A 13,571-nucleotide genomic window follows, 5' to 3' on the forward strand; every position below is an offset into this window, starting at 1 on the left:
TATCGGTACGAAAATGAGCTTTGAACAAAGAGCTGAAACATTTCAATTGATGAAACAAGTTTATGACGATGATTGCCTATCCCGTAGCAGAGTGCACGAGTGGTTTCAACGTTTTCAAAGAGGTCGTGAGGACATAAATGACGATCACCAGAAATTCCATCGAAACTGTGCGTGTACTGATCAAAAATCAGCCGAAATCTTCATTGAAATTAATGTAAATGGAATTGAACATTTCCACAATATCGATTTATCGCATTTTGGCCGAATTTTGGGCTTTCGAAAGGTGTGTGCACGGTTTGCTCCGCATAAATTGACTGACGACCAAAAATTGCTCAGAATCCGACATTCGAGGGACGCTTGTGACCGATAATTTGACTAAAAATTACATTTTAACCATTAACCACTCTCCGTATTCACCTGATATGGCACCGTGCGACTTCTTCCTTTTCGGGAAAATGCATTTGGCCATGAATGGAAAGTGTTATGCAGACGTAGAGGCCATTCAAATGCTTGCACCGGCATACTGGCGGTCATCGGCCAACGAGCTAAAACACTCCTTCGACATGCTTTTGGACTGTGCAAGTAGCTGTATTAAAGCAGAAGGAGACTATTTTGAATAAAATAAATTGATTTTGCCGAAAAAACCATTTGTTCCGTTTTTTTTGAAGTCCTGTTTACTTTGGAACGCACCTTGTATAAGCAGTTTTTTATGAGCTTTTGCTTTAGATATGTGAAAGCGGTCGCATAATTGCCTGAATGTTTGAGTGGTATCTACCAACCTCCGCAGGGAAAAAATCCCTACTTACAACGACATACTAGCCGGGATCTTGTTGATTATAATTATAATTTATTAATCAAAGCCGAATTGAACTAAATAAACAATTAAAATTGACACAAAATTTATCTTTATTAAACGTTATAATAAATAAAAACCAAATTAACTTTAAATAACCGAACTGATCCAAATGAATTTGCGCAAAAACTACTGCAACCACTACTTCTTTGATGCGAGTTTTGCGCGTTTTTGCGCAACAGCTATGGCAGTAGCTTTTTCGAACTTTGGATTTTGCTGCAGATGCCAGATTTTTTTTTTTCGAACAGGTTGTATTAAGCATACTGCACAGTTTGCATTACCGAAAAACCCCTATATTATTTAATAAGTTTTACATCGTCAGCATATAATAAAACTCTTGTATACTTAACAACAGATGATATCTCATTAATAAATAACAAGAACAGTATTGGACCAAGATGGTTACCTTGAGGAACGCCTAAAGGGACATTAATTAAGTCAGAAAAAGTATCGTTAAATATAGCTAGTTGAGTTCTATTACTAAGATAAGAAGCAAACCATTTTAGAAATATTGGCTGAAAACCAAGAAGATCTAGTTTATTCAAAAGAATTGAATGGTTTACTTTATAAAAGCTTTACTAAACCTGTGTATACTTGTATAACATCAGTATGCTTATTCTCCCTAAAGCCCGTTGATACATGTGATACAAATTCGAGCAAATAAGTTGCTGTAGATTTCCGTTTACGAAACCCGTGCTGAGAATAAAAAATTAGTGGAAATCTAAAAGGTCACTTTGTCTGTTATAATTACTTCAATAAGTTTAGGCATTGCTGATAACTTTGCTATTCCCCTATAGTTTTAAATGGGTGACCTAAATCCACTCTTATGCCTTTCTTAAGAGATGTATTAAATAGTATTGTAGGGTTGGTATACATATGTATAATATTTGGTACATTTTTTTAAGAAAGCATAAGGAAATCATACATATATGAGCCATAATCAAATGGTTGTTTAACATATTTAACTGATATAAGACGTCTACTTCGGAAATGGTGGGTGCTGAAATCGGACATAACTTGTGCTGATACGGAACATTTTTAGGAGCGTTTGAAGTGAAATTGGACCCAAAAAATTCAGCAAACATATTAGAAATTATGTGATTGCCACTGGACACAGTAGACTTATATTTCATCGCCTTCCGAAAATTAGAAATCTTGCGTTTGGAAACTGCAGAACAATTTTGTTGTAGGTACAATATTATTTTATACTTTATTTATATAATTATTTTACCCTGAACAGGCTATATTAAGTTTGTCACGAAGTTTGAAACACCCAGAAGAAAGCGTCGGAGACCCTATAAAGTATATACATATATAAATGATCAGTATGTCGAGCTGAGTCGATTTAGCCATGTCCGTCTGTCTGCCTGTATATATACGAACTAGTCCCTCAGTTTTTAAGATATCGTTTTGAAATTTTGCAAACGTCATTTTCTCTTCATGCAGCTGCTCATTTGTCGGAACTGACAATATCGGAGCACTATAACATATAGCTGCCATATAAACTGAACGATCGGAATCAAGTTCGTGTATGGAAAACTTTCACATTTGACAAGATATGTATATTAACGAAATTTGGTATAGATTATTTTCTAAGGCAACAATATAATCTCCGAAGAAATTGTTCTGATCGGTTAACCATAGCATATAGTTGCCATACAATCTGAACGATCGGAATCAAGTTCTTTTATGCAAAACTTTCACATTTGACAAGATATATTAACGAAATTTGGTATAGATTATTTACCAAGGCAACAATGTAATCTCCGATGAAATTGTTTAGATGGGTTAACCATAGCATATAGCTGCCATACAATCTGAACGATCGGAATCAAGTTCTTGTATGCAAAACTTTCACATTTGACAAGATATATTCATGAGATTTTTTTTTAATATTGACGAGATATAACACTTTATATGTATTCAGAGGCGGATCATGAGAAGTTTTTCGCTTACCGTTTTCAGTAGCAGTGTTCTCTGTATTTTGAGCAAACGAAAGCTTCTGTCCTAGAGGACAAGGGAAAGAAAGGGTAATGAGGTCAATTCTTTTCAAAGAAGATATGGTGGTCTTTTAATCGGACAGACGTTTACGTTTAGAAGAAGGTTCTGGTTTCTCTTCTTGAGCATTTAGGCACTTAAATGATTGAAAAACCATTTCATAATGCTTACATTTTTCCATAAGAGTTTCAAATTCACGTCCAATTTCTTTGTATATATATATATATATATATATTTTATTATTATTATTTATTTTTATTTATAAAGACTTTAAATAATTAAATTTCTATTGGTCTGCATAAAACCAGCGCAAACACTTAGTATCAAGAATAGAAACCAAGATCCTGCCTGTCTGTCCAGCACATTTAAAATGGGCAAGCCCGTCACATAGCCATCAACAAACAAAACGTTACGACTCACCCTTCACAGTACAATTTGGGAAATTGCAATGCATTATAACAAAAAACAATATTAAATAAAAATAGAAAAAACTTAAATAGTAAAAGTAAAACGAGCAATTATAAAAATATTTATAAGATATAAATACAATAAGACGTGACATTTTTGGAGTAATTTTATCATATCCTGGAGACTTGGAGACTGGATTCATTTCTTTATGACCTTTGGAATTACACAACCAGAAGTCTGAATCGACAAAATCGGATCTACAGCAGTGTTAGACAAATTGGAAATTGCTTTTTCTTCTTCGCTTTGTTCACGTCGGATATAGACTTGTTGGAATCTACCGATGTCCGAAAAACATCGAATTTCCGAAGAGATTTCTATTTATTTGTTATTGTTATTGTTGTTCAGGACTTTGGTTTATTAATTATTATTTAAAGTTATTATTTTGCTCCGAATTTGGTTCAGGTCGGTCGAGTACTTCCTAAGATAACAGATTTAACTTAAACATAGATGGTGTCACGCCAATCTGCTTGAAGTAGCTTTAGTCTTGCTACGAATACTCTTCACAAAATTTGTAACACTTTGCTTTTACTGCTATGATCCCTATCATTAATGGCAACGTTCCGATTTTAATCATCTAGACCTTCACAAGTTTCAATGGAATACGTGCGAAAAGTTTTATTAATAATATTTTATTTAACTCGAGTTAATAGTCTATTGCTCAAAAATGGGTTAGCAACTGTACAAGAAAAGCCGACGCAGTTCATATCAATATGACGAAATACGAGATGACAACATGCTGCAGTTGAATCTGTTAAAAAACCACAAATATGTAGCAGACAGCATACTATGTAGTTTAACATACAAGTTACGTTCAAAGTAAACAGGACTTTTTGAATTTGGTGGCGCTATCTACATATATGTCGACTAGTTCGTTTGAATCTGCTATCTTTATCTATTGTCCAGTGAGAATTTCATGACATTTCATTAATTGGAAGTGAAGTTATTGCGTTTTAAGTGTCAATATGCTTGTGTTATCCGTACGAAAATGAGCTTCGAACAAAGAGCCAACATTAAATTGTGTTATGAAGTTGGTAAAACTTTTACCGAAACGTTTCAATTGAAGAAACAAGTTTATGGCGATGATTGCCTATCCCGTAGCAGAGTGCACGAATGGGTTTTCAGCCTTTCAACCTTTTCAAAGTGGTCGTGAGGACATAAAGGACGACGAACATGTGGGCCAATCAAAATCCGTGATCACCGGAAAATCTATGGAAGCTGTGCGTGAACTCATCAAAAATCAGCCAAAATCATCATTGAAATTCATGGAAATAGAATTGAACATCTCCAAAATTCTCTGCGAATGGTAGGCACCTTGTCGTGGTGCAGGGGCTTAGTTGCAGGGCATACTCGGCACCCCCCAACCGGTGTGAGTGGTGTGACTGGCACTGCCCAGGTAGGATGACGGGTGCCGCATGCGTGCGGCAACTAAGAGCTGCCACCTCCTAATCCAGGGTGTTATGCGACTCCCGTGCCTATTGGATGATTTGCAGCCTGGAGGTAAATTCGGCTGTATTCGAACGGATCCTCCCCAACATCGGGCCGAATTGGATAGTAAGTGTGGCCTTACCGCGTCAAGGGGCTCTGGTGTGGCGGACCCTTAGTTCCCCATAAAGACAAGCAGACCCGACAGCTCACCTCGTTGAGCCAAGGGTCGTAAGGAAAAGATCGACAATAAAAACAACAAAAAACCAACAACCACAACTCCAAACGAAGCGACCAAGCAACGGCAAAGGACAACGGCCATGGAACAATGTAAGGAGAAGGTGATCGGCGTAGCTGGTGGCGGGGATGGTCAAGGAGCTAAGCGGAAGTTTACCCTACCCTCGCAGGAAGGGCATGAGTGTTGCCAGCCTCAAGTGGTATGGGCAAGGGACCGTGGCCAGGTCAGTGAAACAAAGACCGCAATGCGAGGTAACGGAAGGGCGGGCAAATCACGCCGCAGGAGCCCCCAAGCTCCAAGAGGATGAGGAGCGGCAGTACGAGAGTAGCCGGAGGCCAACTATCAGCACCGGCTCCCCCCGGGTGGAGAAGGGGCGGTGCAGATATGCGGATGCTGTTAAAGGCTGTACTGCCTCAGAATTACCCGGCGGAATCGCTGGTGTCGGAGCAGTTTATCGTGTTCCAGGACCTCCGCAATGCTGGCGCAATGCGAACTTGCCCAACGGCAGCTCTAGAGGCCCTGCTGGAACTCACACCGCTTCATTTGGTGATCAGTCAAGTAGCCAAGCACTCACTTCTACAAATCTCCTCCTGCGAGATCAAGTCGCCACTAGTGCAGGAGTGTAGAGAACGGTTGAATAGCCTAGCTGAACAGAACCAGGTGCACCTAATCTGGTTGCCTGTTCATAAAGGTATAGCCGGCAATGAACTGGCTGTTGAGATCGCCCGCTCCGCAGCCTCACTAAGATGGTAGGGCCCGAACCATTCACAGGGGTGGGTCCACATACCCTAAAGAAGCTGCTACGCAAGGAAGAAAGAGTGGGCAGGGAAAGGCATTGGCAACGAGTGCATGGTATACGACATGCCAAGTTGCTAATTGGGGGGTACAACCTGAACAGGTTTAAATCGATAATCAACCTCCCAAGGGAAAAATTCAGGCTACTGGTCGCATTTTACACCGGCCACTGCAAGTTGAATATACATTTATACAACATGGGCCTTGTCGAAATGAACGCCAGTCGCCCGAACTAACTTAACTAAAAGGCAGCATTGAATACCCCATTCTCCACACCAACATACCAATCAGGAAAAAAGGGAGCATTGAATACCATATTCTACACATCAACATACCAATCAGGAAAAAAGGCAGCATTGAATACAACACTCTCCACATCAAACTGTTTTTGTTCCGTTTTTCATTTTATACCCAAGAGAAGGTGACGCTGTGCCGGCTTTTGTTCTTCACAGTTCTAGAAGTCACGCACGCCGATACACACGCGCACCGCAACGTCCATTTGAACATTTTTTTAACTTTGCATCCTTTGCACCATCCGGTCATTATATATAGAGATTATTCGTTTTTATTCGGCTTTTATCCGGTTTATATACATTTAACTTTGGTTTGGTGACATTTAACTTTTAGTATCGCTATATGCGAAAGAAATTGGTGTAGTGTGCTAATTTGCATCAAAGAAGGTTTATTCAGTGCTATAACCTAAAACGTGTTTAATTATCCCAACGCTCTATTTCTAAAATCTGTGGATACATTAATTAACATCTAAATTAGCGTAAAGTGTAAAAATATATAATTCACTGTAAGAAGACATTGTAAAATTTGCAAATTGAAGTGATAAGTAATAAAGCTTATATAGCTCAACAAGAGCGCAAAAGGAAAAGTTTGAATTTTAAAGTTGGAAGTGATGTTTGAAAGTTTGGTGAAGAAACGAGAATTGAAAGGAGTAAATTATAAGCGTGTGCTCAAAAGAAATATTCGTATTCGTCCTTCGAGATAAAAGGAAGGGCACTGTGACGGAAAACTAAAATCAAAACGGTTAAAAAGTGAATAGTGGAAATTCTTAACGGTGTGCGATATTCAAAAAAAAAAAACAAATATATATATATATGTATATTAAAAACCTCGAAACAACGGAAAACAAATTTATAAAAGTGCGGTAAAACAAAAAAGTGTATACATGGATATACATACATATATATATATATACAGTTACGGACAATAACACAGAAGCATCCATGTATATATATGTATATATATGCGCTTGAAAAAAAAAACAAACAGTTACAATTTTTACACCAAAAATATAACGATGTTCAGAAAAGTGCAGTGACACAATAAATCAATAATAACATTAATAAAAAAAAAAAAAATTTTCAATAATCCAACATATTCACCTAACCCAACCTGCGAAGACACGAGGAGCAGAGCTTATCAGATAAAGGCAAAACCTGTATGGAAACCCCTACGCCCCCCAGAACTTCAGTACAAGTGAGTCGTATCGATTCCCATTAGTATATTATCACAGTACATGTATATGAATATGTATGTATGTTTGAAGCCCATCAGAACGGTAGTGTAAAATATACATAAATCGAGCTAAGCTTTTCTTCGAAAAAAAAGGAAAGATATGTATCCATACATATGTGTATAAACATTCCAGTTTATACTTACCTAAACTTTTAGTTGCCTCTCTTTCTTACTGAAGCAATAAGCAGGATTGCGTAACATAATTAAGCGCTGGCAGATTAAAGCATAAAAACGGTTAAAGATCCAACATAAACTCAAACATACATACATAGATATATTTAATATACATTCACTTATATTACAAATTTATATACCGGCGCGGAAAATAATCGGGAACAACACCATTTCATCATTCTCATTTTGGCGTATACTTCGGGTTTTTGCGCCCTTCAAAATACATACGCGGAATTCAAATTTGTATATAGTACATACATATATAAATAAATAAATATTTATAATAACATATATTTGGGGTATTCACAACCCGTCGTAAAGCATCGAAAAAACGTAAAATTATACAGTTTTACACTTGTTAAAAAAAAAAAATTTTGTTGGGTTTCATACCAAAATGAGATTACATATTTACAATTCTCAATGATATGTTTTCGAATCATTATAACCTATAACTTTAGGAGACTTGTGAAAACCCTAATTATCTATACTGAAAATTTTAGAAATCTATACATGCATATATATATATATATATATATGTGTGTATATACATACATAGATAAATAAATAAATATTTTCATACGTACTAATCTGTACATACTTACATAGTACATACTTATATTCAAAGTCCATATCGGCAACTACCTCTTGTTCTGCGTCATAGAACAATCAGGATTACATACAAACATTTTACGCATATTACATGCACAGAATTGAGCACATATCGTGCATGCATAGTTACAAAGTGACCTCTTTAACGAGTGCACAAACAGGGACATTCAGATAAGTCCGCATATACATAATTAAAAATTGAATATAAACTACATACAACCGTGCGAACGCTAAAACTGAAAAAACGCGTATTTATTAGTTAACAGAAATTAACGCTGTTATCGACTTGAAAGAATTTTACGGTTCTCAAAATTTATACGTTTGTCTTAAATCAAAGAAAAAAATTATACATATACAGTAGACTCGCGGTAACAAAAACACCGCCTTGTGTGAACACCGGCTAACATGAACATAATTTTTTTTACATTGACTACTCGGCAGTGTGAACACGGTGAGAAAGCCCTATAACGTGAACAAATTTAAAATGCATTTAAAACGTTGTTTTCTTTTCTACATGCATACATATGTATGTTAATTATGGGAATCGTTTTTATAAAACGGAGAATACCCGTAAATTATTGCTTATGTGTATACTGGGATGGATCGATGTGGATTGGCATTAAAATTAGTGCGCGTTGCTGACTTTGCATGATCTAATCTAAAGTTATTCAGTGAAAAATGTCGCAAAAACGACTAAAATACTTGTCTTTAAAGGAAATAGTTGATGTAATAGAAAAATTAAAAGGAGGATCAAGCGTAACCAGCTTAGTAAACCAGTACAGTGTTGCAAAACCAACAATTTGCGCTATCAACAAAAAAAAGAGAACATTTTAAAATGTGTTAACAGTACATTTTCTGGGTCTGGAAAGCGGAAGACTTTGAAGTGTTCTGAACTTCCTAAAATGGAAAAAGCGCTTTACCGTTGGTTTCTTAAACAGCGACAAAAAAATTACCCTGTCAATGGATTGATAGTTAAAGAAAAAGCTAAATTTTTTCATTCAATAATTAAAGAAACTCAAAGCGATTTTAATGCGAGTGATGGATGGTTGCAACGCTTTAAGAAGCGTTATGGTAAGCGTTTTATTAAAATAAGTGGAGAAAAGTTATCTTCTAGACCTGAACTTGTGGACCCTTTCAAAAACAAGCTGCAAGCCAAAATTAAAGAGCTAGGTCTGTCGCACGATCAAATATATAATGCAGACGGATGGGGACTATTGCTACCTGACAGAACATACGTATCCTCACAAGAAAAAAATGCTCCTGGAAGAAAAACAGCATGTCACTTTTCTGGCTTGTACAAACGCAACAGGGGTGCAAAAAGTTAAACTTCTTGTTATTGGAAAGGCAAAAAATCCTCGCTCTTTTAAAAATTTTGATTCTTCTGTTGACTACAATTACTCCAAGTCGTCATGGATGACGGCTGCCATTTTTAAACATTGGTTTCAGCATTCGTTTGTACCACAAGTTAAAAAATCAGTTTTAGTGATTTCAAACTTTTACATGTGTATTTCTTATTATTGTAGGTCAGGAAATTTTTAAAAGATCAAGGATTGCCCAATAAAGCTCTGCTGTTGATAGACAATGCTCCATCTCATCCTCCCGAAAATGAATTGAGATCAGATGACGAGTTAATAACTGCAATGTTTATGCCACCTAATGTCACTCCACTCATACAGCCAATGGATCAAAATGCCATACGACTAACAAAGCTTTTCTACAGAAACAGTCTTTTGGCATCAATTGTAGCCACAGGGACTGATGTTATTGAAGCCCTAAAGAAATTGACGTTAAGAGACGATATTGGCTATTTAGATTTAGCTTGGTAACGTCTTGAAAAGGAAACAATAGCAAAATGCTGGACGAACATTTTAAGCTCCATAGAAGATGAAAAAGACTGTGATGAGGATATTCCATTAGCTACTTTGAGAGAAAGGATTTGTTTACCAATTAACAGCCAACAAGAACGCGCAATAGAACTGCTTCATTCAATTAATCCAGAGGTTTGAACCTTTTCTTCCATCCAATAACTCATTTGATTTAAATTGTGTATTTGCAGGTTAGTTTTTCAATTGCTGATATCAATGAATGGACTGAAGATTTTCCTAACTCAACCGAAACGAACGAGGTTTTAATTAGTGATGAAAGTGAAAGCGAGGATAGTAATCTGGAAAGACTACATGCAAGAATAGAGCCTAGTGAAGCGATCAACATTTTTAATAAAGCTTTGGAATGGGCGGAAGATGAAAATATAAGTCCAACAGATATCAGCGTACTTAAATGTCTCCGCGAAAAGCCGTGTTCAGCAATTTGCAAAAAGAAAATCCAAAAAAAGATAACCCATTTTTTCCAATAATTTCAATGGGTATTTTTTTTCTTAACAAAACCTAAACATATAAATTACATGTTTTTATAATCTGAAATAAAATAAAAATAAATGAATTTGAGTTAAAACACATGTTTAATTTATTTGAAAATTTTTTAAAATTATACCTTCGAAAACGTGAACAACCTCGCAAACGTAAACACGCTCGGTTTTTAATAGTTCACGTTACCGCGAGTCTACTGTACATATATTACCATTTTCATCTAAATGAACACAGATTCAAAGGAATCTAAATCGCATCAATTTCTAAAAATACCAAAAATGATTTCGGATGAAAAAAGTCCATGTACACCGGCAGAAGCTACACGCTCGAAGCAAGGTGCTACAAAACAAAAACGGGGTAAAGATATTTCGTACGCTAAATTTTTATCAGAGAGTGACAGCTTAATACGATACTGCACTCGATTTTCATCTTCGCCTATTCTAGATAACTCTGAATCGGTACTAGAAATCAAGAATCAAAACCTTGACAATTTTTGGACACGTCTCCAAGCGGCCTATGACGCCATTGTAGAAAAGGACGAATTCCAGTTTAAATCTTCCCCCTTACATTAACCGTTTAAAACTTATAAATCTCCCGACACTCGCTAGTCGTCGGAGATGCTTGGTATAATATTTCTTGTAAAACTCATGAATGGGCCAGTCTGTAGCCCATCTCTCTTATCTGATATTAATTTTAACGTTCCAGCTCGCCCTACCAGGCAGTTTAGACCCTTACTTTTAAAATTTTCTAGAACAAATTTTGAGTTAAACGAACCATTCCTCCGTATATGTCATGATTTCAATTTTCATTCCAGCACATTTGATCTAACAGACTCACTCTTTACCATTAAAAAAATTATTTTATCTACTCTTAATTATATATAAAAATAATTACAAACTTTAATCTAATTCTTAATTTCGGCTGTTGAAATTTTTGTTTCTGTAGCTGAGCAGCTTAAGATCGCAACGCTTAAAACTCTCTTGCCTTTTATGACTCGGCTAATTCCGCTCGTTCGCGGATTGCGCCCCTCGCGCCGGTTGGGCGGGAGGAGGGTAATTGTTGGGTATTATTATTATCGGTGTTCAAGATTGAGATATTGTATAGGGTATTATCCCCCATCTAAGTTTGCATACGCTACGCCTATGGGACAAATATCGGCTGATTGTAGCATTATTCCTGTATGTACATACATATGTTAGCGACGCTGACTGCTGCCTACTGTACTTATGCACATCGCTAGCATATGCTCTATTCCCGAAATCGTAATTAGTTTACATTCATATCTTCATATTAAGTATAAGCGCATCTATTCGCATCTACATAAAGTGCATTAACTGTTGATGTACAGTTATTATCATTGCATTTTTTGTAAATGTGCTTACTGTACAAGCAGGCATATAATTACTGCTCCTTGCGGATTTAAGTTAGTGCTAAAAATAAAGTCGTGACGATAGGTCATACATAAGCAATTGCCTTTGTTTTATTTCAATCTTATACATTTTTTGTGCCTCCTGTGAGAATACTGCGACCACCTGTCTTAAGTGTTAGGTGATGATGGCCTCGTTGAATTTACGTGCATCTCACGAAGAATTGCTTGTGACAACAGAATCGTTGTACACCACGTTGTGTGTCACGCTGCAACGCCGTGTAAACCTCCACACTGCCGTCCAGGTTGCATCATTGACAATAAATTACGTGGGGGACATGCGACTAGATCTGGTATCAATTCTGCGATTTGACGGAAAACCAACGAGATGGTTGGCATTTAAGGACCTCTTTGAACCTATGGTTCATAATCGAACAGGCCTGGACCCTACATGTAAATTGGGTAAACTACGTAAGCTCCTCGAGCGACGTGTCAACAACATTACCGTTGCCCAACAAACCGTTAGCACACAACAGTTGTTTAGGCGTTTCACTTCTCGTACAGTTAAGACGGACGTGGGCGCCACAAATAGTACTCAATGTACAAACACACCCCCCGCCAACGTTGGTTGCCCTCAGTGCTCAGGTAATCATCGTTTAATAAGGTGTCTTCAGTTTCGAAACATGCAAATTCCTGAACGCTGGGAACGTGTAAAGCGTTTATCAGTATGTTTCAATTGCCTACGATCGGGACGTACCGTCCGCTTGTGTACTTCTGGTGCATGTGTAACGGATACGAGTGTATCACCATCATCAGCAGCTTCGGTAACAACGCCAAGCTCTACATCAACAATTAACTCAGGTGCTGCGGCGAACCACAATACCACCGGACCGCTAGTGTATTCTCGCCAGCAATGACAATTAGATGAGGTCCAGTCATTAGTTGTGCAAGATGACCTGGCCAGTTTACTTGCAACGGCTAAGGTGCTACTTTCGGATTGCCATGGGAGGCCTTATGAATGCCGTGCATTATGCGACATCTGATCTCAGGTGAGCTTTCTCAGTGAATCCATGTTTAAAATTCTGAATCTTCGTAGAACTCCGGGGCAGATCCGAGTAGAAAGTGTAAGCGCCAATGCAGCCACTTACACAAAGGGCTCCACAACTGTGCGATTTTTCGATGCAATTTGAATTCTACATCCTACCAACGATTACGACTATGACACCAGTAAGCAAGGTTGACTCCTCCGCCTGGGAACTCCAGCTTGCCAATCCAACATTTAGTACTCTTGCCAAAATTGATCTACTTATTGGCGCAAATATTTGGCCCGCTTTAATTGTCGGTGGGATTTCCGCGGGATGACGAACCGTGCGCGCTCTGTACCCCCCTCAGTTGGGTTTTGTTTAGCCTCTCGATGGTCAACATTCCAAATCATTTGACGCATACTCCAACTGTCAGTAAATGTATAGGCGATCAGCAACTGAACAAACTACTGCAGAGATTCTGGCAGGTTGAGGACAATGGTCCTGTCGACGAACTCTTAGATCCTTGTGAACGGATTTTCATTGATACTGTACGTCGCATAGCGAGTGGACGCTATAGTGTACAAATCCCGTATCTTCCGAATGCTCCAGTGTTAGGAGATTCATATCACTTGAGTTTCGCGACAAATACATCACTTTTATGCGAGAGTACATAGCACTCGGTCACATGAATCCCGTGAAGGACGATTGCTTCGACCCGACGCAATGCTAT

General features: G+C 37.6%; 1 long non-coding RNA gene across 1 annotated transcript; it reads left to right on the top strand.

The window, feature by feature from the left end:
* The first annotated feature begins 8,793 nt into the window (after positions 1 to 8,793).
* Positions 8,794 to 10,364, top strand: LOC120780553. Its single transcript, XR_005705905.1, has 3 exons — positions 8,794 to 9,155; positions 9,608 to 10,084; positions 10,141 to 10,364. It is a non-coding gene; the product is annotated as an uncharacterized LOC120780553 (long non-coding RNA).
* The last annotated feature ends 3,207 nt before the right edge of the window (positions 10,365 to 13,571 follow it).

Source organism: Bactrocera tryoni, unplaced genomic scaffold, assembly GCF_016617805.1.
Source record: "Bactrocera tryoni isolate S06 unplaced genomic scaffold, CSIRO_BtryS06_freeze2 scaffold_25, whole genome shotgun sequence".
Lineage (NCBI taxonomy): Eukaryota > Metazoa > Arthropoda > Insecta > Diptera > Tephritidae > Bactrocera > Bactrocera tryoni.